The 21726-nt window shown below is 45.0% G+C and overlaps 1 protein-coding gene across 1 annotated transcript in view; it reads left to right on the forward strand.

Annotated features, from left to right (window-relative positions):
- Positions 1 to 3376: 3376 nt before the first annotated feature.
- KMT2A (lysine methyltransferase 2A) overlaps positions 3377 to 21726 on the forward strand; it is an 81562-nt gene continuing 63212 nt past the window's right edge. The window contains exon 1 of the mRNA XM_074936764.1: positions 3377 to 3428. The gene's annotated coding sequence lies outside the window, so the exon portion shown is untranslated. The remainder of the gene's footprint in view (positions 3429 to 21726) is intronic.

Here is a 21726-nt window from a genome sequence, read left to right on the forward strand (position 1 = left end):
TGGGAGGGCTGGCAGTACAGGGGGGTCTGGGCTTGCAGGGGCGCCCTGGCTGGGGGGCTGGCAGTAAAGGGGGGGGCCCAGCCTGGCTGGACAGAGGGGGCTCTGGCCGGGAGGGAGGGTGCTCTGCCCTGGGGGCTGGCAGGGTAGGGGGCCTCTGGCCGGGGGGCTGGCGGTAGAGGGGGGTCCAGCCTGGCAGGGTGGTGGGGAGACTGGCGGTAGAGGGGGGTCCAGCCTGGCAGGGTGGTGGGGAGTCTCGGGCGGGGGGGGCTGGCGGCAGAGGGGGGTCCAGCCTGGCAGGGTGGTGGGGAGACTGGTGGTAGAGGGGGGTCCGGGCTGGCAGGGCGGTGGGGGGTCTCGGGCAGGGGGGCTGACGGTAGAGGGGGGTCCGGGCTGGCAGGGCGGTGGGGGGGTCTCGGGCGGGGGGGCTGGCGGTAGAGGGGGGTCCGGGCTGGCGGGGGGTCTCGGGCGGGGGGGCTGGCGGTAGAGGGGGGTCCGGGCTGGCGGGGGGTCTCGGGCGGGGGGGCTGGCGGTAGAGGGGGGTCCGGGCTGGCGGGGGGTCTCGGGCGGGGGGGCTGGCGGTAGAGGGGGGTCCGGGCTGGCAGGGGGTCTCGGGCGGGGGGGCTGGCGGTAGAGGGGGGTCCGGGCTGGCAGGGGGTCTCGGGCGGGGGGGCTGGCGGTAGAGGGGGGTCCGGGCTGGCAGGGCGGTGGGGGGTCTCGGGCGGGGGGGCTGGCGGTAGAGGGGGGTCCGGGCTGGCAGGGCGGTGGGGGGTCTCGGGCGGGGGGGCTGGCGGTAGAGGGGGGTCCGGGCTGGCAGGGCGGTGGGGGGTCTCGGGCGAGGGGGCTGGCGGTAGAGGGGGGTCCAGCCTGGCAGGGTGATGGGGGGTCTCGGGCGGGGGGGCTGGCGGTAGAGGGGGGTCTCGGGCGGGGGGGGGCTGGCGGCAGAGGGGGGTCCAGCCTGGCAGGGTGGTGGGGAGACTGGCGGTAGAGGGGGGTCCGGGCTGGCAGGGCGGTGGGGGGTCTCGGGCAGGGGGGCTGGCGGTAGAGGGGGGTCCGGGCTGGCAGGGCGGTGGGGGGTCTCGGGCGGGGGGGCTGGCGGTAGAGGGGGGTCCGGGCTGGCAGGGGGTCTCGGGCGGGGGGGCTGGCGGTAGAGGGGGGTCCGGGCTGGCAGGGCGGTGGGGGGTCTCGGGCGGGGGGGCTGGCGGTAGAGGGGGGTCCGGCCTGGCAGGGCGGTGGGGGGGTCTCGGGCGGGGGGGCTGGCGGTAGAGGGGGGTCCGGCCTGGCAGGGTGGTGGGGGGTCTCGGGCGGGGGGGGCTGGCGGCAGAGGGGGGTCCAGCCTGGCAGGGTGGTGGGGAGACTGGCGGTAGAGGGGGGTCTGGGCTGGCAGGGTGGTGGGGGGTCTCGGGCGGGGGGGGCTGGCGGCAGAGGGGGGTCCAGCCTGGCAGGGTGGTGGGGAGACTGGCGGTAGAGGGGGGTCCGGCCTGGCAGGGCGGTGGGGGGTCTCGGGCGGGGGGGCTGGCGGTAGAGGGGGGTCCGGCCTGGCAGGGCGGTGGGGGGTCTCGGGCGGGGGGGCTGGCGGTAGAGGGGGGTCCGGGCTGGCAGGGCGGTGGGGGGTCTCTGGCGGGGGGGCTGGCGGTAGAGGGGGGTCCGGCCTGGCAGGGCGGTGGGGGGTCTCGGGCGGGGGGGCTGGCGGTAGAGGGGGGTCCGGCCTGGCAGGGCGGTGGGGGGTCTCGGGCGGGGGAGCTGGGCATGTGGGAGGGGGCTGGCCGGGAAGGGGGGTCTCAGGTGGGGGGTCCGGGCCGGGCTCGGGGGGCCCCTCTCGCCGCGCTCCGTGCGTGCCGGGGCCATGCCGAGTCCCGGGCCCCTCCGCCCCAGGGCCGCCCCGGTGACGAGCCAGGGCGGCCGGCCCGCGCGCTCGGGACCCGCCCCCGGCCCCGGGTGCCGCACGGCCCCGCCGCTGGGTTATGCAGCAGGCAGGGCCCCGGGCCCCGCTGCCGGGCCCGCGCCTGGCACGGGGCTCGGAGTTATACGGCGCCGCTATGGCAGCGTTACGCCGCATCCAGGCCCCGGCGCCGCGCTGTGGGGTCGCCCGTGCCCTGGCTGCCGGCTCGCCTTATGCTGGGTGTCGATGGGCGGCGTATGAGTTATCCAGCTGCCCGGGCCACGCCACGGCGGAGCCCCGCACCCTGTATTGCCGCGACTGCATGCAGCGCCCCTACCGGCGCGCGCGGGGTATCCAGGCCCCAGGGCTCAGCCCGGCCCCGCTCTCTGGCTCGTCGCCTCACAGTAAAGATGGCGCACAGCGGTCGGTGGCGCTTCCCTGCCCGGCCCGGCAGCGGCGGCTGGGGCCGCCGGGGGCTGGGGGGGTCCCGCCTCCGCGTCCCGGCCGTGCGGAACCTACGGGCCCCGGAGCCGCCGCCTCAGGCCGGGGCGGGCGATGCGGAGCTGGGGGGCCCGGGCTCCGGCGGGGCGGCGGGAAGCGGGGGAGGCGGGGCAGTGCCGGGCTCCGGCGGCCCCGGGGGCCCCGCGGCCGGCGTCGGACCCGGCTTCGATGCGGCGCTGCAGGTCTCGGCCGCCATCGGCATCAACCTGCGGCGGTTCCGGGCGGCCTGCGGGTCCGAGGCGGGCAGCGGAGAGGTAAGGACGGGCCGGGGCAGGGGACAGCCCGGCCTCGCGCCCGGCGGAGCCCCGCGCTGGGCTCCGGGAGGCTGAGCCAGGGGCTGCTCGCCCCGGAGAGCATCTCCCGCTCCGCCCTGGGCCGGAGGGCACACCCCTTCCGTGCGCACACCCAGCGGGCGGAGCGGCCCCGGCCCGCGAGCCGCTTCCCCGGCAGGGCACCGCACCCCGTGGGGTCCGGCCTGCTGCCCCGCAGCTCAGAGCCTTCTGCCCCCGCTGCCGGCGGGCACAGCCCCTCTGCCCGCCTGGGGGCAGCCCGCCCCTCCGCCCCGCGCGTGGCGCACAGCGCAGCCACGGCGCAGGTGAGCCGCCACCCCACGCATCCTCCGCCGGCCTCCTCCGGGCTGGCACTGGCCCCCCTCCCCAGCCGGGGACAGGCCCTGCTCCCCTGAGGTGGATGTGGGAGGTGGAGGGGATGTGGCAGCAGCCGCAGCAGCGTTTGGTAGAGAAGGAGATATGCCTCCCATCCCGTCCCCAGGCTGAGCAGACACTCCCCACCGGCCCTGCTCGGGGGCAAAGAGCAGCCCGCCTCCCCCGCGGACAGATTGCTTCCCCCCAACTCAGACATTTTGTTATTGATCCTCTTCCTCGGTTCTTTCTCCATCATCCTTCTGGAGGAGGAAGGCGCCCTAGCAACTGCCTCTCATGGGAGGAAGGAGAGGAGGGAGGGGTGAGGGTGGGTGAAGAGCATGTGCTCCCCACCATCAGTAGCCGCAGAAGGATGTGGGTAAAAAGCTTCCCCCCATCATGAGCAGGTAGGGCTGATAAATGACATTTACTCTTCCTTCTCTGTTGTGAGCAAGTGAGGGTGGGTAAACCACATCTGCTCCTTCCCTTCCCTTGATCAGGAGAGGATGGGTAAAAAGGAACTTGCCCCGTCCCCTTTATAAACAGTAGGCGATGGAGGTCCACGTCTGATGCTGAATCTTTATTCCTTTCCTTCTAAAAGGACAGTTTTTCAGATAAATGCCTCTTCTGATATGTCTAGACATTAGAGTTTCTACATTTGTTTTCTTTAGGATTGAATGAGCAAAGGGATTTAAATAGGTAGGATTGGGGAACGTGAACAACAGCTGCTGGGGGCTGGGGAGGGGGCGGGAGGGATGCTCTGAAGTGCGCTTGACTGAAACAGAAAGGGAAAGATGTCAACAACCAGCCGCCTCCTGTGTGCCCTGCTGTTGGTGCCACAAGCGCGCGTACACAAATCCTTTTCAACCTTTCTCCCTTTCACCGCCCCCAGCTGCACCTGGGCTTGGAGGGAGACCCCAGGGGCAGAAAGGTTGGGGGAGAAAGCAGCTTAATTGTAAAAAGGAAGGTTGGCATTTTTGTAGAGTTGTTCATCTTCCTGCCTTAATTTTTTTCAAAGCGTTTCTAAGGCAGCCAGATCAGGAGTCTGACAACAACCCGCCTTTTGACAGTGCTGGGAAGACATGATGGGGGCGTGTTACTTACTGCTAGCTGCAGCATCCCCTTTTCTTGTTTCTCTCCTTTTTGAAGTACCACCATTCACAGCCTTCCAAAGATGGAATGTTTTCAGGCAACATACCAGGAACATATTTACTTTTGAAGGGCCAATTCCATATCTTGATTTAAAGGAAAAATCTCAAAATCACACTCTTAAAAACCAACAGGATCCCTTTCTTATGTTAATAATATCCAAAGTTATTAAAAATGAAATAATTATAGAAAGCTAATTTACTTCTCATAATTTTTACTGTTTACTTTTTGTATTGTCCTCATCTGGTAAAGCAAAACCAGGCTGGTCAGTTTCAAATGTTGTTTATAGTAATTTTCACTTTCTGGGGGGGTTAGCTTACCACTAGCACAATCCTACAGTATATGAATTGCATTGCATTGCAACGGGATGTTTAATTACAAACAAACTATTAAAACAATTTCATGAAAACATTCCTTTTAATGTTACCTGAAAATTTTAACGAAAAATAAATATTTGTTTTAAACCACTCAAATTACGCAGGTGAAAACATCCCTTTACTTAATAACACAAACTCCCTTTGGCTGGATATAATGATTAAAAGATTAGGTTAACCTGAAGTTACTGTATCAACTTGAAGGAAGTTAGTATCTTATAAATATGAATTGTCTGGTAAAAAATGAAATCTGAACAGTCAGCCTACTGATCATAGAGTTATTATTTTGAGCCATAGGAGGTAGGGGTTATAAAGAAAAGAGGATTACATATGGCAGTGGATTTTTGTGCTTTCATCCCCATGTGTATTTTGAATTTAGAGACAATTCTAATATGTATTAGAAAATATTTGTGCATTTGAATCTAAGGACATCATATAAAGAAAGCAGTGAGGACAAACTTGTCCTTTACTGTTAATGAAGAAAATATTTCTTATTTTCTAGATAAATGCGTTTACTAAATGTTCAGCTAGCAACGACTTTTTGAAGATAAGCAGAAGAGCAGTATTTTGTGGTAATTGACAACATCTAATTACAACTCTGTATGAGGAAGAGCTTTGTTTGCTTGCAAGAATGGTTTATCTATTGGGCTATGACAAATGACCTTTTAATTTTTATTAAGCTGCTGAAAAACTCCTGCCTTATAGTGTTATGGAATGGGGAAAAAAATATAGTTTCCCTGATAGCTTATTGGTTGTAGCCTGTGAGGAAGCATTAGTTGAATTTCAAGTGACATCATATGGACCAGTATGGAATAATACCTGTTCAAATTTATTTAAAACTACATTGTTAATGGTATGCTGAGACTCCACAGTAGTAAGGCAGATACCCATACACACTAAAAGTGGAAGGCAACTTGAATAGATTCAGTATTTTTTCTCATAACTGGTAGAAACACATTGCTCCCTCCTGTGTTTTCGGTAGGTAGTGTTTCCTTAAGATCAGACTAGCTGTTAGTCTGTTGCTTTCCAGGGACTTGGTTATTTTAACAGATGATCTCTGAATATGGAGGTCAGAAGGTTCGGAGCATGTTCATCATAAAGATTACACTAATCTGAAGTAATACAGCATATTACTCAAAATCCAGCTCAAAAGTTTGTCTCTGTTCCCTGTTGAATGGGATGGAGTAGTATTAGGTTTAATATCTGGCTAATAGGGTTCTAGCCCCTGATTGTGACAGGAATTTGAGGGCAGAGCTTCTTTATCATCCTTACCTCCAAGAATCCAGTCTCCTTTTACCTAGGACTCATTGCACTTAAATAGTGTCCTGTGAAGAGTTGCATAACATCTACATTGTTCATGATTTCCATGAAGTCAAGGATTTTTTCCTGAACTAAGCTGATCAAAACCTGCTGCTTACCTGCTCTAAAACGACTCATCCTGAGTTGAAATCTTAGTGATTATGTAATATTTTATAAGTCTGAATGGAGCTAGATGTAATGTCCAGGAATCCTTTTAGATCAAAATAGCATGTAAGAAATTGTTGTATTATTGTGTACATTTGTGTTATGGTTGATACTGTTTTTTAAGCAGCTGTTACTCTGGTTTGGTCTTTTTTATATAACTATCAAAAATGTGGTGTTAACATCAATTCTAATTTAATGCAACAAAATCAGAAAAATTCAGTTAAGTGTGGCACTCAGACTTTCACTTACCTCATTTTGCCATCGTCCAGAACCCAGTTAATTTTACTTATTATGCTGCAAATCCTGGGCACAAAAGAGCCAAAGAAAAACAGAGGAGCTCCTTCAGAGATGATTTCTTGTTTCTGTCCATTCAGTGAAACTTTAACATTATTAACATAGTTGTTTTAATTTTCTTTGTTACTCAATAATAATGTAAGGGGCGAGGAAAGCCAATGGATCTGCTCGAGTCCCCTGCCAATGTTGATTTTGTGCAAATCCATTGCTTCTAGTACAGTTCAGTTTCTTTCACTGAGCTGCATTATCTTTTTTTTTTTTTTTTTTTTTTTATCTGTAGAATGAAATACTAAAATGTTAGGCTTTGACTTTGCAATAGTTAGGGGGAGTTTTCACATAGTTGAACCAAAACAGATTGAAAAAATCTTGTTCACATCAAATCCTTTCTACTTGATGTGAGTGGAACCGTTACCTTGAGTTTAATAATCAGGAGGATTTTGGATAGTATTTGTTTACTTATTCTCCAGACGATAATATGGAATTTTTGTATAGTAGAAACCAAGAAAAGTGCTTATGTACAACTGCTCTTTATCAGAGTTAAATGTTGGCCAGTTATGTTGTTTCAAATAATGTTTAATTGAAGCTTTATGTTTAATTAAAGCTAAGCAAGTTAAAACAGTTACAGATCCCTGGAAAAGGAGTTTAAAATAAAGTCAGATCTTAACAGTAATTGTAGTGGCACTGGTAGTGTTGTTGTAATTGTAAATGGATCATAATCTTCTATGAGGCAAACATCAGAGCTTTAAAGGTTTACTAATGGCTGGCTTGTTTTGAAATTGCACTAGATACATGTGTTGGGAGGAGTGACTTTCTATTACTGCCATAGTCATGCCTGAGCTGAATAGCACAGATGATTTCTTTCCTGCACTTGCATTAAAATTTTATATCTCAGAACTTCCTCTCCTAATTTTATGTTAAAGGGTCATTATAAAACTCTGTGTGTGTGTGTGTGTGTGTGTGTTTAATTTCTGAAGTACAGTTACAGAGCTCTGCCTATTAGTGGTAGCTTATTAAGTATGTGTGGATGGAGAGATTTAGACTATTATTAGATATTTATGTAAAGCAAATCCTGACCGATTAAATGCATGTTGTAACCACAGATATTGAACATTCCTTTTTTTCCCCACACCTGGTCTTTCTGAACTGTTCTAGGCTCCTTCATAAGAAATATTAAAATTCAAGTATAAATAATAACCATACTAAACCAGGGTCCTTTTAGGTTTTTCTCAATGTTTCCTTACTTTGCTGAATGCTGGTTATATGCAGCTCTCAGAATACAAGTGTTCTGGGTTGTAGATTCTGAGAAAGTAGATTCTTTCTGATGGAATGTTTTATGTCCAACTTTTCAAAGAAGGCAATGATTTATAATGTACTGTTAGGTTAGGGGTGATGGTGTTATCTCTTACTGTGTCTTGGCATGTTAACACTATGAGCATCAGAACTCTTTGGCATCATGGTTCTCTCAGCTATGCTACTCACAACACAATCCTTACAATGTTTTATTGAATTAACATTGTGTTCCCCCCCCCACCCCAGTTTTCCAGTGGAGGAGTCAAATGATTTAACTGTGGATATTATCATACCACATCAGATTCAGTCCAAGGAATCAGAGTGGGTGGGGACAGTTGAGTAACCTGTTGCCTCCTTGAGGTAGCAGTTAATTTTTCTGCTATTCTTAATTTGGGGGAGAGGGTATAAAGAAGTTCTAGGAGTTGGGTTTTCATCTCTCTTCATCGTTAGGGTTGCCTTTACTCCCATACTGTTGCATGTGTTCCACACAAACATAATATTTTGCCATATGTGTTCCACAATCACTTGTTAGGAGGTGCAAAAGCACTGCCCTCTCTTTTTCCCCTTTGAAACTGTTTGTGATGGATATGCATACAGGATTTACAAACATAGGTGCAAAAGCCTGCCACCTGCTCCATTTATTACCACTTAACCCTTTGAGTACTGCCTATAGCTAGTGAATTGGCATTTCAAGGACCTTTTGATGTATGTCTTGTTCTGCTGTTCCCTCTTATTTTATTTGAAGTCATAACAAGATGGTTTTGGGGCATGGCTGAGAGGAGGAATAGGGTATGCAACAGAGTTAAGATTAGGAAAGATTAGATTAGGGGCCATTCAGTCAGCATTTAAGTCAGTCAGAAGATGTTTGTCCCCACCACATAATTTTTTGAGATTTGGTTTTGAAAATGTATCTTGCAAACTTTTATTACTAGTTTAGAGTATATTTCTAAATTGATTCTTAGCCAGATCCTTTACTTGCCTGTTTCCACCACTCTAAACAGCCAGACAAATGTTGTAGAGGGGTGATCATAGGCATTGCAACTTTGTGAAAGCAATAGCCTGGGAGCTTCCATCCAAGGAGACTACAGCTATGGACCCACATATCTTTGAAAGTTTACCCAAATTCTAGCTGCATATAAGGGTGGTAGCAGAAATGCCACTGATCTTTAAATTTGTTAAAAGAATTCTCGTTGGTTTAGGTACATAAATGCTGAGGCAAGAAGGCATTTTGCTGGAGTGTTGTTTTGGGAAAGTTCATATTCATATGAAGAGAAAAATATTACCTTGCTTTAAGGTGGGTATTTCAGTGAGAGAGACTATGTTGCATTGGTATGGAAGGAACATGCAAAAATCCCAGTATTTTTATTCCCTTTTCAATTCATCCTATTAAAAGCTTGGCTAGAACTTAGCCAAATGGCTTTGTTGATGGTTCATCAATATGAGACAGACAGTGGTATCATTGCTGAACCCTTGCCTCTGATTCCTGCTGTCAAAGCCAGTAAAATACTTGTCAGGATACAAAGAGGGTCTGGAGCTCTCTCTTATGAGGTTATTGAAAGATGCAGTTAGCCACTTCCCCAGGACTTTCTTTCCAGATTGGTAGAGCATCTTTAGAGTACAAGTATATTTATGTCTGGAAGTATCTGAATTGTTTCAGTATTCTGCTTTGATGTGTCTGGGCAACTTTGACTGTTAAACATAAAATGGACATGAATGATTAAAAAAATCTACAATATTTTATCTATTCTCAGTTGTCTCAGTTTATCCTAAGTATTGCTTTCTAAATGTTCCACTTAAGAAACTGACAGGGGAAGAGCTAACTTAGCAAAAGTGATGCATTGACAGGACTGATCAGTTTCCCAAATTCCATCTGTTTCACTTTTCACTCACTGAGTGCAGGATACTGAAGTGAGGTACAGTTTCTGTATAACACTTTGGGTGACCCTCTGCGTCACAGGCCTTACTGAAAGGATGTTGCCATCAGAATGAAACTGTTTCAGGTGATTCACATTGCAGAAAGCATTTCTTGTTCACTCAGGTGAAAGTTGTGACGAGAGATTATTCATATGGAGTAATGAGAGCATGGGCAGGGTTGATAGAGCACAACTAGAGGTACACCATCAACTACCTGGAAAACCTTGGACTGATGATATATTTTTTTGGAGTGTTGTGTTTTAAGTCTGAAAGTTGTCTTTGTGGCTGCTGCTTGGGATTTAGGTCATGGGGGTGATCTTTGCATTCATCTTAACTCTGTAATAGCATTGGATTTTTTCTGAGTTACACCTAACAAATAGTATCTGCTTTAACAGACCAGACTGAGCCATATACTACTAATGTTCCTAGAATGTGCAGTGTAGTAACTTTGTGAGAATAGGCATCATGATCAGTTTGATTTTCTAATTCTAAAATTAGTTGTCAATGGAGACTCTGGAAGCTGGAGTTCTGATTGTGTTTATGCTGCTCTTCCTGTAACTTATAATTGCTAAGAATATGGGGAGCCGGTTAAAAATGTAGGGTTCATTTTGAAGCAGAATTTCTTCTATTCCTGTTGTTCCACATTAGAGCTTGTCTTATGTGGAGGCAACACAGTGAATAATTCTGCTGTGCTTTCTGAGAGGTCTTACAAACTGATTTTGCTTAGTACCTCTATTTCTAGACTAAGTGCCAACAGATGTGACATTCTTTCTCAGTTTCTGGACAGGCATTCACTTATAAGAATATGGAAGTCAAATGAGTCCTCACTTTGCTAGGCTGGATATAACAAGAACTCCAACTGCTCTGGTGCTTGTAAATGACAATGCAACTCATAGTAGTACTTTGGAAATTCAGGGATGTACTTATTGGGCTAGCTTAAGTATCCAGTTATTTTTGATCAGAAGGTGGACATGAACATCTAGCTTGATGCTGACATGGTAATTTTTTGCTTTGTCTTCTTTTCAGTATGATGGGAGTGCATTAGATGTTGTGCCAGTAACTACTGGACATTCTGCAGAGTTAGCTTCTGAAGACGGCCTCTCGCTTGTCTTTCCAAAGAGATAAGATGCTATAGAACTGGTTGACTTTTAAAGAATGAACCAAAAACTAGGGTGTAGGAGATGAAGTAAAGTAAATCATCGTTCAAATACTCGTCTTTAAATTAAATATGCCCCCTTCCCCCAAGTGCTGCCTGGAAAGTTGCATTCTTATTTCTAGTGCTTCTGCCTGTCAGTTTTGATGACAACAATGATTCCGTTTGCCTCTAAGAATCCATATCATGCTCCAAAACTGAGACACCACTGGAATCAGTATCTTTAGGAGAACTTTCCAGTCGAAACCCATTTTAAAAATCAGAATTCCTTATTAAATCTTTAGATAGAACAACTTTGGAAAATGCTGTAATGTTGCTCCAAAGTCTTACTAAAGTGGTCTGCTAATTCATCATCATAAAGATTTGAATATGATTTTCTGTGGTTGAATTACACTGGTTGTAGTGAAAAGATTTTGTCCATTGAGTAAGAACTTTAACCTATGAACCATCTAGATAGTCTGTAATATTTTGATGGGAGAGTTTCAATGTATTTCTGCCCTCTAGATTTAGGGGATGCTGCACCCTGTCTGTGCCATTGGGCTTTTTGTTTCCTTGTCATACTGGAGGGACTAGCCTGTTCTCCTCCTTTTTTTATTTTCCCAAGTGACGTTTTTGTGTTGCATTATGCTTTCTCAGGTAAATGAGGTCATGTTTTAAATCATGATGTTTTTAATCACCCTGTTATGCTTTATGGTAACTTACATTAAGATAACTAGAGAGATTGTGTTCATGCTTCAGTCTACTCAGGATGGAATGTCAATACCTGTCATATCTTTAACTGATTCAGCATTCCAGCCTTCCACATGCATGTTGGGATTTCAACAGCTGCCTTGGTACTTTCATCTCTGATCAGTTACCAGACTACCTGGATAGATCATTATTACTTCTTGTCCATCAGTGGTGGTATTGTCATGAACAGGCCACTTACAAGCATGATTGACAGGTGTGGCCACACCTCTTTCAAGTGCAAATGAAGCAGAAAGAATTATTTGTGAAGAAAACAACCTTTTTATTGAAGGTACTCCAGCAGGCAGTTCTAGTAACTGCCTGGTATGAAATAAGAAAGAAAGAGTAATCTCTAGGATATTGGGTCAAATCCAGAATTGGTTCATCCTTTTGGAGAACTGGGTTAACAGAGCTCTCAACTTAAAAATAGTCTGAATCCCAATTCTGAATTGACTAGGGTGCACAATTGTAGGAATTGTTCCAGTTTGTTGATTTATGACCTGCAGATTACAAAATCATCATAGAATGTCTGTTAACAGAATGAATAAAAACATTATGAATAGTCAAAGTTAACTGAATTATGGAGAGACAAAGTCATTCCATAGTTAAGGTTGTAACTGAGTTTCTTCTTCGAGTGATTGCTCATGTGTATTCCACAATAGGTGTGCATGCTCGCCACGTGCACCGGTGCCGGAAGTTTTTCCCCTAGCAGTACCTGTAGGGGAGGAGTGACCCCCGCAACCCCTGGAGTGGCACCTGCCTGGCGTGGTATAAGGGGATCTGTGCACTCCCCCCACCCTCAGTTCCTTGTTGCCAGACAACTCTGACAGAGGGGAAGGAGGGCAGGGTGTAGAATAGACATGAGCAACACATCTCGAAGAACACCAGTTACAGAAAAGGTAGCTGTCTTTTCTGTTAGAATTTTTTTGTCAGTCGTCCCGTCCCCCCCCCCCACCCATACCCTCAGAACAGTCACATCTGCTTCAAAATGATTGCTGCAAAATATGAAGTAAATTGGATGAGTTCCTGAGTTATGGCATCCTAGAACCAGAGATGTTCTCCAGAGTTCAAAAAGCTGTCAGTTTGCAGTAAAATGTATATAATATAAAACCTAGTAGGTAGCGCACTGCACTTGGTCTCAGGAGACCTGAGTTGTATTCCTGACTCTGTTTCTGGTCTTCTGGATGACCTTGGGAAAGTCACAGTCCCTCCGTGCCTCAGTTCTCCATCTGTAAAACTGGATAGTGATACATATCCACCTTGTAAAATGCTTTGAGATCTTCTGATGAAAAGTGCTATATAAGAACTAGATGCTATTATAATATTCCACTGGCTCAGATCTAGTGCACAGCAACACGGTCTTATTAATTAATATCCAACTTAAAAAAAATTGGAACCATCGTTAGCAATCATAGACTCTGTTGGTATTGGTATAGCATGTCAAATGACTGCTTGAAACCTATGCTTTCATGTAAAAAAACCACTTCCACCTGCTTTCCTTGCCTAGGCAGAATTCATTTGAAATACAAATTGTAAATAATAATGCCCCTCAATCACCTCCCCCTCTGTCAGCCAGGTTCTCACTTAGTTTCCCCCTTTCCTGAGATAGATGCTCTAATAGTCTTCTGTAGCCCAGAGAAAGGAATACCCTTTAAAAACCGACAGGAAATTTCTCAGATGGAGAAGGTAGAAAACATTAGTTCTTTCCTCCTGCCCTGCCTTTTCTTGCTACATTCCTGAGTGGTTTCAGAGTAGCAGCCGTGTTAGTCTGTATTCGCAAAAAGAAAAGGAGGACTTGTGGCACCTTGGAGACTAACAAATTTATTTGAGCATAAGCTTTCGTGAGCTACAGCTCACTTCATCGGATGCATTCAGTGGAAAATACAGTGCTTTCTCCTCACTGTGACAGCTCTATTCCTAGTTGTCTCCTCATTCTCTTTACCAAGGCATCTGCTCCTCTCCCTGCACTCCTCTCTTAGAAACACAAAGTGAGGGGGAAGTGTTCAGGAAGAGAACATAGAGGGAATATTTAATGCTTCTCTCCCTTTTCCACCTGACAGACTTTATGTGGACTGCAGCAGTTGGGGTCCCTTCTAATGACTCATAGGAGATTTGCTTCTGTTGCAGACCATAGGGAGGCAAATTGAGGGGGGGAGTTCTAGGAGCCATTTGTCTTCTGCTACACTCTGAATTCCTCAACTCTGCCTCCTCATTTGAACCACTGTCTTCCTCGCTTTATTCCAGTATTCTCCAGCAAGGCACCCTTTCCCTCCATCCCCTCTACCTCATGCCCTTTTGAACCAGAGACTCAGTGACTGGTGGTGGAGAGAGATGTGTTAGGATCTTAAGGAAGGATCTTAAGAAGACAATGGAAAGCATTAAAACTTTCTTCCCTATTCCACTCAGTGTGCCTTCTCTGGTTTGTAGCATCAGGACTTCCTTTTGATGAGCCCCAGGAGGTTCTCAGCTCCTTTACCTAATCCTCTCTGCTTCTTGCAGATTTCATCAAAAGCCCAACCTCCCTCGGGCACCTGATGGCCCATCTTCCCCAAATACCCCTCAAGCTTTTAGGTGTTATGAGATGCTGCACAAGCATAAGGTTGGGGGTGGCGGTGTCTCGCAGTGTGCAGAGTAATTGTGTGGGAGCCCTGGATGAGCCTCATCAGACTTACTAGGAAGTTGATGTGTTTACCCAGGTGAAGCCCAACTCTTAAAGGTTGCAGGAGCTGGGCTCCCCTTCTGCAGAACTGAGGGAAGGCGTTGGGAGAAGCTTCTACCTTTCCTAATCTGAATTCTCTGCTAAATCCTATGTTAAGACTAGTAGGGAATTAAGGAAATTTATACACACACCCCCCCTCTACCTTTAAGGTGAAGCAAAGGTTGTGCATGTGGGTCATGGGTTTGAATACAAGTTGCCTTTCAAAAACTTTAGGGTGGGTGGAACCTTCATACATTAGAAACTCATGAAATGAGGAGGAGTTGCATTTCTCAGGTAAGTCTTTAACTCAGCCCCAGAAACAATGCTCTGAAAAAAAAAAGTAAGAAATATGTTATTCATCTGTAACGTTTTTATTTTTTCTTTGATTTAAAAAATACCTGTAATACCTTCATTTTAATTGTATGGTGGTTGGATTGCTTATGGCTTTTTTCATCATTCATACAAGAATTTTACGGTATCTTTTTGTGCAGACAGCACAGATGCTGAAGGCAATCCTTTTTCATTAAGGACCTTGATCCTGTAAGGTGCTGAGTACATTCATTGCCTCACAAGATTTGGTTCTATGATTTTATGTGCCAGCCAGTTATCCAAGTATCATTAGATATAGAGCTAGCATGTCTCCATATGTAAATATTATATGTCTAGATCATCCCATTAGAACTCTTAAGTGAAAAGAACAAATGTTAGTATGGGGACAAATCATCACCTTAGTATTGGAAACCTGTTTCCAATTAAAAAAATAAATTGTAAAATCAGTTTGCTCTGGTGTATGTTTTTGATACTCTACATGCAAAGAAGGGAATATGCTAGGCTGGTTTTCCACAGAGGCAGTTAAAGTAGTTTGTTTCTCTTGTTTGAGAAGTGCAGCCTTAACTCTGCATTTGCTGGTTTCTAACATTAGAGGGGTTTTGTTAGCTAAAATTCATAATAGGTACTATGTACTCAAGGCTCTGATATGTGTCTGCAACCATATCTTTATCCATAAAAAAACTTGAAGGTGAATATTATTGGAAATGACTTTCAAGACTCTAAACAAATACACCCACAATGTGCAAGTAAATATGCAAATTATTTTTTAATCCAGGAATTCTGCTTTTTTTTTCCTTGTTTGGTTTCCTTTCAAACTTTGCATATAACGTAAAGGATTGCCTTCTGAAAACTAGTCTTTCTCTCATGAAGGTAAGTTGCCTGATATTATTATTATTAAACTACGTTGTGGGCCCTCTGAATCTTTGGTCTGTGGATAAATATCCTTAAACATTTATATTGACCTTCTTCTCTACCAGAAAGAAGGGAACTCAGGTGTTTTAACAGGCATTTATAGTTTCTCTTCTTTTCTCTGAAGCCCCACCTTCAAAGATTTCCAATATACACACAATAGAAGTGATCTTGCAAAGAAATGTGCCTGCAACTGTGATCTTTTGAGTTGAGGAATAAATTCTTCAAGGCAGAGAATTATTGTCTTCGTATTGTGATGCACAGGATACCCATGGATGTTTCTTAATACTGTTCTTAGTAGTTCTGGCTTTTAGATCAGTATAGCATTTCTTTGTTCTTTCTGGCTTCTTTCTGTTGACAGGGAAGATGACACCAACTCATAAACAACACCTACAACAAGGAATTGAGAAACAAAAAGCAGATTTGAATGTCAGTATATTTTGATGATTGTACTTTCTGGGTTGTATTATTGCAACGTCTCCCTTCTTTCTCAGAGTAGTTTTCTAGCAGGAATTAAATGATTTAAGGGGTCTGGTTGGTCTTCTGAAAATATGAGTTGAAATTACTTATTTTTAATGGCCAGGCTTAGGAATTCAGCAAAAGGGTGATAATTATGGAATTATTGCTGGTAAAAGGACAGTTTAATAAGCCAAAATTGGTCATTCCTGCTCACCCCCCCAAAAAGTTATGTTTGTTAAGGATTACAAAGTATTTATATGAGCCTAAGGACCGCTTCATCCTCAGCTGAAATATAAATATAGTAGCCACTTTATGGTAGTCATACTGCACAATAACTTTTAAAGGGGGGAGGGGAAGTGAAGAGTAATGTATCCAATTAAATCTCTACTAGGGAAACTTTGATAGGCAGAGTATAAAAATGAGAGTTGGATTTGGCCAAGTAGCATGCCACACAGCATCCTAGTGAGGGCACCATTACAGTACCGACCCTGAGAAGAGGGCTGCATATTGAGTCACTACAGCATTTCCTGTAGCTTTTGGGTTTTTCTTTGGTGTCTTCTCCCAATTGCATGTTCATTTGTCTTTAATACAGTTTAGGTTATGTAGTCTGAAATCTCAGCCTAAGGTCATTAGCAGACGCACAAAATTCTGCCCTTTGAGGTGAGTGCTGAAAAAGTATTAAAATTCTTTGTCGTCTTAGTGACTCACCATCTACATCAGAACACAGAGGTTATTGGCTTTATGGTTGGCCTGTAACATGTATGCTGGATTCTTACAAGATATGATACTTGTCCCACTTTCAAGGAAGGAGCCAGTTAAGCAAATGGCCAAATAGGTCTCTGAACCAAAATGGAGGCTGGAAAATCTGACTTTATCACCTTGAAAGTGGCTGTTTTAAGAAGAGATACATGCAAAATCTGATTCAAAGGCAGTTTTTATGGAATTTATTATATGAAATTAGAAATCAACAGCTCTCACCTTTTCTGAATCAGAAAATAAGAAAAGGTATGAACCATTCATGTAGTTCAGCACTAGGTGGGTGAAAGGATTTACTCCAGAGCAGTGTAGTGTGTTACCTTACATCTTGCCCCTTAGTGATTTTTATGAATTATTTCCAATCACAGGAGTGAGAGCTTTAAATAAAAGTTAGTATTAAGGATGTTTCCATCAAGGATGGAATTTTGCAAGGACTTTTAGTGGACAGAAACACCACTGAAACAAAAGGAGCTATTATAAAGTTATGGGTTGTGTCCTTCAGCACTTCTTGACAGGCTGGGTCTTGTATATTTTCATGGAGGCTGGATTTGTACAGTTTTGGCTTTTTCCTTCTCAGAACATTACAGGAGTGTTTCATATGTTTATGATTAGATTTTTAGTGTTATTTAAAAACAACATACAAAGGGGAACTATGCAAAAATGAGGCAGTTAGTTAAACAGAAATTAAAAGGTACAGTGACTAGCGTGAAATCCCTGCAAGCTGCATGGACACTTTTCAAAGATACCATAATAGAGGCTCAGCTTAAATGTATACCCCAAATTTAAAAACACAGTAAAAGAACTAAAAAAGAGCCACCATGGCTTAACAACCATGTAAAAGAAGCAGTGAGAGATAAAAAGTCATCTTTTAAAAAGTGGAAGTCAAATCCTAGTGAGGTAAATAGAAAGGAGGATAAACACTGCCAAATTAAATGTAAAAATGTAATAAGAAAAGCGAAAAAGGAGTTTGAAGAACAGCTAGCCAAAAACTCAAAAGGTAATAACAAAATGTTTTTTAAGTACATCAGAAGCAGGAAGCCTGCTAAACAACCAGTGGGGCCCCTGGACGATCGACATACAAAAGGAGCACTTAAAGACGATAAAGGCATCGTGGAGAAACTTAATGAATTCTTTGCTTCAGTCTTCGCGGCTGAGGATGTTAGGGAGATTCCCAAACCTGAGCCATCTTTTGTAGGTGACAAATCTGAGGAATTGTCACAGATTGAAGTGACACTAGAGGAGGTTTTGGAATTAATTGAGAAACTTAACAGTAACAAGTCACCGGGACCAGATGGCATTCACCCAAGGGTTCTGAAAGAACTCAAATGTGAAATTGCGGAACTACTAACTATGGTTTGTAACCTATCCTTTAAATCAGCTACTGTACCCAGTGACTGGAAGATAGCTAATGTAACACCAATGTTTAAGAAGGGTTCTAGAGGTGATCCTGGCAATTACAGACTGGTAAGTCTAACGTCAGTACCGGGCAAATTAGTTGAAACAATAGTAAAGAATAAAATTGTCAGACACATAGAAGAACATAAATTGTTGCGCAAAAGTCAACATGGTTTCTATAAAGGGAGATCATGTCTTACTAATCTATTAGAGTTCTTTGAAGGGGTCAACAAACATGGACAAGGGGGATCCAGTGGACATAGTGTACTTAGATTTCCAGAAAGCCTTTGACAAGGTCCCTCACCAAAGGCTCTTATGTAAATTAAGTTGTCATGGGATAAGAGGGAAGATCCTTTCGTGGATTGAGAACTGGTTAAAAGACAGGGAACAAAGGGTAGGAATAAATGGTAAATTTTCAAAATGGAGAGGGGTAACTAGTGATGTTCCCCAAGGGTCAGTCCTAGGACCAATCGTATTCAACCTATTTATAAACTATCTGGAGAAAGGGGTAAACAGTGAGGTGGCAAAGTTTGCAGATGATACTAAACTGCTCAAGATAGTTAAGACCAAAGCAGACTGTGAAAAACTTCAAAAAGATCTCACAAAACTAAGTGATTGGGCAACAAAATGGCAAATGAAATTTAATGGGGATAAATGTAAAGTAATGCACATTGGAAAAAATAACCCCAACTATACATACAATATGATGGGGGTTAATTTAGCTACAACTAATCAGGAGAAAGATCTTGGAGTCATCGTGGATAGTTCTCTGAAGACGTCCACGCAGTGAACAGCGGCAGTCAAAAAAGCAAACAGGATGTTAGGAATCATTAAAAAAGAGAGAGAATAAGACGGAAAATATCTTATTGCCCTTATATAAATCCATGGTACACCCACATCTTGAATACTGCGTACAGATGTGGTCCCCTCATCTCAAAAAAGATATACTGGCATTAGAAAAGGTTCAGAAAAGGGCAACTAAAATGATTAGGGGTTTGGAACGGGCCCCATACGAGGAGAGATTAAAGAGGCTAGGACTTTTCAGCTTGGAAAAGAGGAGACTAAGGGGGGATATGATAGAGGTATATAAAATCATGAGTGGTGTGGAGAAAGTGAATAAGGAAAAGTTATTTACTTGTTCCCATAATATAAGAACTAGGGGCCACCAAATGCAATTAATGGGTAGCAGGTTTAAAACAAATAAAAGGAAGAAGTTCTTCACTCAGTGCACAGTCAACCTGTGGAACTCCTTGCCTGAGGAGGTTGTGAAGGCTAGGCCTATAACAGGGTTTAAAAGAGAACTGGATAAATTCATGGAGGTTAAGTCTATTAATGGCTGTTAGCCAGGATGGGTAAGGAAAGGTGTCCCTAGTCTCTGTTTGTCAGAGGGTGGAGTTGGATGGCAGGAGAGAGATCATTACCTGTTAGGTTCACTCCCTCTGGGGCACCTGGCATTGGCCACTGTTGGTAGACAGGATACTGGGCTGGGTGGACCTTTGGTCTGATCCAGTATGGCCGCTCTTATGCTCTTAAATTAAGAGTGTTCAAATAACACAGTATTTAATGCTATTAGGTGTCTCACCCTGTTTGGGACTTGTAATGGTTTACCAAAAGAGAATGACTTTACATGCCATATATGCTACAATTGCCAGGCAGTTTGGGTTTGGTATAAGGTTTGGTATTTTAGCTTAAACTGAATTTATTTGCCTTTGTGGTTGGGCATAGTCTTCTGTTGAATAATGTAAATAAATCTTTGTACTTATTGCTTTTTTTCTGCAAATACTTTTGTGCATTTACATTGTGTTTTGTATTGTGGTATGCTTCTTGCATAGTTTCCTGATGGGCAAACCACACTGGATTGTATCAGAGCAAAAGTCAGTAAGACCTCCTTTCTGTTTTTTTTTCCCCCCAGTTTTAAAATAGCTCATTGAAAGTTGAGTCCTTGAAGTATAGCTATTCTCATGAGTCTTAAAATAGTTATCTTTAGCTCTGTTCACTGTATGGTTGAAACTGTGCTAGCAAGAACTATGTTTTTGTCCAATTCTACTGTTTCTATATCAATGGTTCTTGAACTGTAGGCCATGAACTATTGTGTTCATAGTCCTTCCAGGTACATTGCAGAATAAAATATTGAGAACCAGTCAGTGGGGAGACTCAGAGACTGCCAAGTGAGCTGGTTTGTTTGTTTTTTTTTAAAAAAGTCTTAAAAAGTGGTCCTCAGGATCATGTATTTGGAGAGCTCCACTTCCATTATACCACTGTTATGACAGGGTTCTGCATGGCATAGAGTTCTCCACCTATTGAAACCTGCCCAGTCTCCTTTCCTCAGAGCTTTGGTCCATTGTTGTTCCATTCTCATTCTTTTTCTTCATCTTAGCTGTACAACCTATTGCTGTTGGATAAGAAATTCTTTCCCACCCAGCAACTTGTAGCTGTGCACCTTCAGTTCCAAGACACAGCCTCTGTGCCTTCAATCCATAGTTTGTTGTGGTGGTGCTTTACAGGAGGAGGTGTTCTACTGTAGGTGGCTGGGATGGAAAAAGTGGGGACAAATAGGACACAATTTGGATTGCTGAGGTGAGTGGGAGGCCAGAAATGACATAAAGTAGTACTGGATCAAAGCTTTGTGGGCAGGGAATATTGGGGATGGGGGAAGTAGTGGACCCTTGCTATTGGGAGTCGTTGCTAAACTAGCCTCCAGGGAAAGGAACTGAGGCAACTGCAGGGGAAGAGGGTTAATGGGGATCTTGAGGTAGAAAGTGAAACTAAATTGACATAGGAAGGGAAAGAAGGAAGGGAATTGTGGAAACATTGCTGGTCTGGAGGACAAGGGCTCTTATCTGAAATTGGAAAGGAATATAGACTAGTGTTCAGAGGAAAGGTTGGGAGTCTGGACTCTTGAGTTCTATTCTTGGATCTGGCAGAAACTTATTTTCATCTTGAGCATGTCCTTTACCATCATGATGCCACACTTCGCCTATCTGTAAAATGGATATATTACTTACCTATCTGCCTTCATGTTTGTCAACAACTTCGATCTAAAGGACTCTGTAAATACTTCAAGGATTTGGGAGCTCTGGTCTGTAAAGAATAAGCATCAGTGGTTTCTTGCCTGCACTTAGTACTAGGCTACAGTTTGTTTGAAAATGCTGTGTATCTATGTTCTTGGCAGCCTTAAATCAGGGAAAATGTATTTGGGACAAATGGCTCTTTGGGATAGGTTTTGGAATGTAACTGATCATATGTAGCTTGTGATTTTTCTGTGCTTGCACTTTCTCTCTCTCTCTCTCTCTCTCTCTCTCTCTGTTTGGAGAGCATAAACACATGCTAAAATATTTGATGGAGTTGAATATGTAGATTTTCAACACCCACTCCTTTTGTCAGTTTAGTAGAACACTTCCCTCCCCTCCCTCCCCCCACTGCAAGTATTAATCCTTTCTAAGTCAGTTCTGTGTAACATTGTTTACATCTTGCAGTGAGCCCCACGTGTTCAAGGGGAGTGGCAGAAGAGACATGACAAGGCTATTGCTCATTGCAGTGCTGTGTGCAAAATATGAGCCCCTGAGTGATGCACTTCTGCAGCATTCCTTTCACCGCTCTGCTTGGATTTCAGTTTAATTCTATTAATCTAAAATCTACTTTAAATTTAGGCATAAAACCCATGTTTTTTCTCTTTCGGTAAAACAGTAACTAGATCTTTAAATAAATTTTGTCTTTATATTTTTGACAATGTATTTGATGTGTATTTGTAGAAGAAAGTGGTTGAGCTTTGTGTTTCTTTTTCCCCCAGTGTT

The sequence above is a fragment of the Natator depressus genome, chromosome 22 (assembly GCF_965152275.1).
Source record: "Natator depressus isolate rNatDep1 chromosome 22, rNatDep2.hap1, whole genome shotgun sequence".
Taxonomy (NCBI): domain Eukaryota; kingdom Metazoa; phylum Chordata; order Testudines; family Cheloniidae; genus Natator; species Natator depressus.